Source organism: Benincasa hispida, chromosome 5, assembly GCF_027475165.1.
Source record: "Benincasa hispida cultivar pf3 chromosome 5, pf3_genome.v1.1, whole genome shotgun sequence".
Taxonomy (NCBI): Eukaryota; Viridiplantae; Streptophyta; class Magnoliopsida; order Cucurbitales; family Cucurbitaceae; genus Benincasa; species Benincasa hispida.
This window is the reverse complement of record NC_143482.1, coordinates 59,495,767-59,501,766: the sequence shown is the minus strand read 5'-3', so window position 1 is coordinate 59,501,766 and position 6,000 is coordinate 59,495,767. Positions and strand designations below refer to the sequence as shown.

Genomic DNA, 6,000 nt, shown 5'->3' with positions numbered 1-6,000 from the left:
AAATTGACATCGGGAAACTAGGGAAGACGTCATTGAACACCCTTCATTTATCTTCATTTTTTCAGTCATTTTAACCATTTGTAATTCATTTATTTTGAATTCTATTCTTATGTGCAACATAGCATGTATACTATACTTGTTCAATGTATAATATATATGTATACTTCATGGTTGATAAGTATGAATTTGCTATCTAAACTCTATGAAGTTGATTTGGATGAAACATATATTTTTATCTTGGTTTTGAAGTTAAATTATTGTCCAATTTCTCTTTTGTGACTTATTGGAGATTTGTGAAAGCAATTAAGATTTTATTTTGTTCATGTACAGGAAAAAGAGAAATATATGTGTATGTGTGTGTGTGTTTCAATGAAAAAACGATGACAAACATTTAATATCGGACAACAGCCAAAAAGTAGGTGAAAAACCGACATTGAAGATGATGTTCAATGTCGATTGAAAATCGACATTGATGATAGTATTCAATGTCAATTGAAAACTGACATTGAAGATAACTGGTATTGAAATCTTGGTCATCTATAATGTCAGTTTGAAACCGATATTAAAGACCTTTTATAACACAATCTTTTATGTTGATTTTAAACTGGCATTGTACCCCTATAATGTCAGTTTTAAACCGACATTAAAGCCTAGTTTTGTAGTAGTATAGACAGAAAAGTTAGGTAGAAAAAAGATGAAGAGATTTTGAATTTGAGGTTGGAGATAGACTTCTCCTCAAATTATCTCTGTGGAAAGGTGTCCTATGGTTTGGGAGGAAAGGAAAACTAAGTCCGAAGTATATAGAACCCTATGAGATCCTAGAATGTATTAGACTATCAGCTTTTAGGTTGGTATTACCTTTGGAGTTGTCCATAATCCATGATGTGTTCCATGTATTGAGGAAGTACATTCCAGATTCAGCTCATATACTTTAGTCTCAACCAGTACAACTAAAAAAGAACTTATCATATGAGGAGAAACCTGTTCGAATCCTCGATAGGAAGGAACACGTATTAAGAAACAAGACTATACTATTGGTGAAAGTCCTATGGAGGAATCATGAGATTGAAGAAGCTACTTGCAAGAGTGATGATCAAATGATAGCTAGTTACCTTTAGTTTTTCTCCTGATAACATTCACTAAATTTCAAGGATGAAAATCTAATAAGGGATTGGCAATTTATAAGCCCTAAATCTCGACTATTTATATTTTAGTTTAAGTTAGGTTCAATGTCGTACTTAGGGATCAAATAAACCTAAGTATCTTAAATGAAATTTAGGAAGGTTGAGGGTAAATGACTAAATTAAACCTAAGGAAGTTTGAGTTGGAGTATGAAAGTTGGAGGGAATTGTTAATGTTGGATAGGTTAAACCTAAATTGAAAATTTTCTAAATGTGTATAAATTGGTTAATTAGATAGAAGTTTGAAAATTTTCTGTCTTGTTAATTGTGTTGATCAAGTGAAAGGAAGGTGTTAGTGAGGTGAAGTTAGAATTAATTTAGGGATTAAAAGGTTTGGAGTAATTAAAAGGAAATTTTGTAGGAATTTAATTAATTGGTTTTATTGATTTATTGGAGTAAATTATAAGGAAATTTAAATGCAACTATTAAAGTATTTGAAATAAAGAAAATTAAAGGGAGATAAGAAATAAAATAGAAAACAAAGGATAGTGACTGAAATAGGAGGTGGCAATAGGTGATTTGAAGATAGAGAGGTGTAGTCAGTGGGTTTGTCTAACCCGAATAGGGTGGGCCGACGTCTCCAAGTTCATCGTGCCATTTTTTATTTTCTTTAAACAAAATATAGAGGAATGAACTAGGAAGACGATCGAGGGCTGCCATAACAATTGGAGTATGAGAGATGTTTTTTATGAAGAACCAAAGGTTGCTCAAGAATCTTAAAGAATAAGGGCTCTTGAGTTGTTGATGTTGATTTTGAGGTATCCAAGGAATTCTAAAGCTCAAAATATTCAGGTTAGTTAGTCAAGACATGGATTTAAAGTTTTATGAAATAAAATTGAGGTTATTTGGCTCAAAATTAAATAATTTGCAGCTGAAATTGAAAGGATGTGTTGCTGTCGAGGAGCAGGGGAGGTCAGCAGGTTATTAGGCTGAAGAAGGTGCCCTCGCGCGCGCCTGTCCTACCACCCACGCCACCCTCGCGCGCGCAAGTCGCGCCTCAGCCGCACGCCTTGTGCATGCCTCGCACACGTCTACCTCACTCTAACTCTCATCTCCTCACCTTAACACGTCCATGGCCGTGGTTTGCCGTCCATCCCACCCTAGCCTCGCCCATATGTGTGCTCTGCTGCAGATCCCATGCCCAGCCGCGTGCTTGCTTGCATTTTTTACACCAATTGTCTCTAATTTGAGTTGTTTGAAGCTTGTAAGTAATTTTTAGGGGAATTTGGATGTTTTTGGGATATTTTGACCTTGAAATGCATAAATTTGGGTCTTAAGCTAATTTTATGATATTTTTTTAAAATAATTTAGGGTTAAAGGTACTCAAATCCTAAATTAAGGATATTTTGGAGTTAAATGGGATTCAAGGGTGTTTGAGTTGAAATAAAAAATTATTTATGGAATGTTTGTTCTGAAAAATTGTTTAGAGAGTAATCTTGGGCTTGTAATCTGATTTTCAGATCAAATAAAGATAGGTGAAGCTTCTATGACTGTGAATGTCAAATGTTTTTAAAATGAATTCTTTTAACAATTTTAAAGCATGATTTTCCTTGAAATGAATTATTTATCTTCATGAGTTGCTGAATATGGTTGACTTACATAAATGTTATGAGTTATATTTTTCAACAGCTATGCTCTAAGCATAATTATATGATTCGAGCATTATTAGCATGATTCTTTAACTTTATAATTTTAAGGAAAGATATGTGCTCTTCATGCTTTGCTATCTATGGATTAAGTGCAAAACCCTTATATTTTAAAAGTATAATTTTACAAGCTTTGAAGTATGTATTCTAACTTAGAGACTCCCGATACTTAAGGAGATCAAGGTATCTGGAATGTCCAAAAAATGAGTATAGTATGTCTTTGGGACCCATCTTGGTACACACATAGGTTTTGGGCTGTGTGTAGGGGTGCTTAGCCTTTTTGAGGTATTTCTACGTGCACGTAAGAGAGTTATCGACGCAGATTGTATTGAGATTGCTCTACATCAATTAAAGTTATTGAGTTGAGTGTATTGAGCTTACTCTACCTCAGCTAAGGCTTAGGGTACAAGTTTATCAATGTTTTATGAATTATGAGATTTACAATTTTTATGAATGTTTTATGAATTATGAGATGCACAAGCATGGTATTCCATGTTTCAAGGGTTTTCTAATATTCCTAGTTTGATATTACGAAAATGACTTTTGATATTGTTGTTTTTGCTAAGCCAATTAATTTTAAAGCATATTTATAAACTCTAAATTCTAAAAATCTATTCTTGGTTTTTCTAGGTTTTTCATTGAGTAGTATTGTTTCCAAGCATGTTTATATTTAACTAGTCACTTACTAGGCTTCCCAGCTTACGATTTTTTTTAAGTGTCTTCTTCCCCAGGTAGCAAAAAGTTCTCTGTACCTAGCCTACTGTAGACAGTCTACCACATCCTTGGTTTACGAGATAGATCAAAGTCTTTCTAGGTCTTAATTATGTACTTTATTTTGACTCATTGTATTGTACATATTAGTTGGGAATGGGAGGTTACATATGTGTTTGTAAATATTTCTATATGTTGGGCCTAAGTATGTAAAGAGTTTTTTTTATTTTCTACTGGCTTAAGAAATTAGATGGATGTTATAATTATAATATTGATTATCAGGTCAAACAGATGAATAGGTTTAATAGGAAACAAGTGGACAGTAGACGTCATAAAAGGGCTGTCATTTGCTATCTTCACATCCCTTCCTAGGTTAAGAGGTTAATCTCGGAGGGAGTTTGAATCAGTTCTCTTCATTATTAAGTCAAGGGTGCTAGATTTTTTAAACCAAACCGGACCGCACCAGTCAGTTCACTTCGGTCCGATCTGGTTTGTCGGGTTTGTCCAATTTATGCACACCCCTACGTGTGGAAAGGTTGAGAACACCAAACATCTGACCACATTGGCAGGCAAGCAGTTTTGTCTATTTTGTATTTTCGATAAACAAAAAAAAATGAAGAAAGGAGAAAGAAAAAACCCATGGAAAGAAAAATAAGAGAGAGAATGAAGGAAACAAAACAATGGAAATTAAGAAGAAAGAAGAAAATCAATGGTAAAAAGAAAATCAATGGAGAATAGGAGAAAGGAAGAAAGGCAGAGGAAGAATGGAGAGAGATTATTTAAAATCAAGAAAATAAATAAAATGAGAAACGAGATGTCAAAGAAAATAATTTCTAATGGCCGCTCATAGAAAAAATTATTTCAATTTAATTTGACATTTCAAAATAGACTCATCACCTGATGAATATCAGGAAAGTAACATATTGAGACATACCAATTTCTGTCATTGTAAAGTTTTTAAAATAATTTTTTGTTTATTTATTTTAAAACCTTTGTAAATTATTAATTAATTAATTAATTTATTTATTTTAAAATCTTTTGCTTTGAAAATAAGATGACTTATGAAATCAATTTTGGATTAGTTTATTTATTTTAAAATAAAGGGGGAAAGAAAACTCTTTTTTACCTTTCTTTATTTTTGTGTTCCTTTATTTAAAAATGATGTCAATGAATTATTTTAGAAAAAATCAAGTTTCCATTCGAAGAAAATGTCTTTTATGAAATTAAATTTTTTTAATGAAATTATCTTAGGAGAAGGAAGAAAATATTTTTTTATTGAAAAAACTTTTTTCTTTAAAAAAATACTTTGAAATCAAATCTTAACATCCCAAGAAAATGATTTCTTTCCTTAAGATCCCAAAATGTCGGTATCCCGAATATTCTAGTTTCATCATTGAAATAGTTTATTTTTTGATAGAGGTATTCAAATAACAAGACAACTCGAATAACTTCTACCCAACTCAAAATATAAAGGTTGGGTTGGACTAGTTTTGTTCTTGATTGGATTGGGTTAAAACTTTTCTCTTTTGTTGGATTGGGTTGGGTCGTGTGACTAAAAAAAATTGGGTTGATCCAACCCAACCCGAATTTTATATATACTAATAATATAAATTTCTCTTCGTTTAAAGTTTGATTATTTTGTATTGATTAATTTGTGAATATTTAATATTTTTTAAAAAATTTGTTATGATGTTTGTCTTTGAAGTTTGCAATAAATATCATAAATATTTGATATTTAGTATTTAAATTTTATGAGATTTTAGTTATTAGTCATGTGTTGTATATAATTTACATATTTTTAATTTTTTTTAAAAAAAGTTATAACCCGACAACTAGCAACCCAACCCGACCAGAATTTTAAGGGGTTGGGTTGGGTTGGAGACTTTATTTGAGTTATTTAGATTGCCAACTCAATCAACCCAAGTTTTTCTGGTTGATCCTAAAAACACCCGCAACCCAACCCCATGTACACCTCTACTTTTTGAAAACATTGCATCAAATACTAAAAATATATCTAAATATATACCATAGATTAAATATCATAATGTGGGAAAGATATTTAAAGAGTCATTCTTAGATATTTCTAAAAATCAAATGAAAATAATATTAAGTCAAAACAAAAAGTGAAATTCTTATAAATAGAAAAATCCTAAAAATATTTATACTTTATAGCAAAAAGTTCCAAAAATACAAAGTTCCAAAAGTGTTTGTACCTTTTAAACTTTTTGCTATAAAATGTAAATATTTTTAAACATTTTTTTATATTTAAAAGACCCAAAAAAATTATATAAGAAAACAAAACAATCTAAATAAGGCTAATATACAACAAATACATAAGTCAAATATTTACAAGACTTGACAAACTTAATTAATATGTACATACCATCAAATGCATAAAAAAATTATGTTGGTTCAATATTCAAACAAGTATATCATATCACTCGATGATTTTTAGAGATAAA

At 30.9% G+C, this 6,000-nt stretch overlaps 1 long non-coding RNA gene across 1 annotated transcript; it reads left to right on the top strand.

Moving 5' to 3' along the window:
- The first annotated feature begins 1,687 nt into the window (after positions 1-1,687).
- Positions 1,688-2,678, top strand: LOC150036288 (uncharacterized). The gene is made up of 2 exons (XR_016529616.1): positions 1,688-1,973; positions 2,053-2,678. It is a non-coding gene; the product is annotated as an uncharacterized LOC150036288 (long non-coding RNA).
- Positions 2,679-6,000: the final 3,322 nt, after the last annotated feature.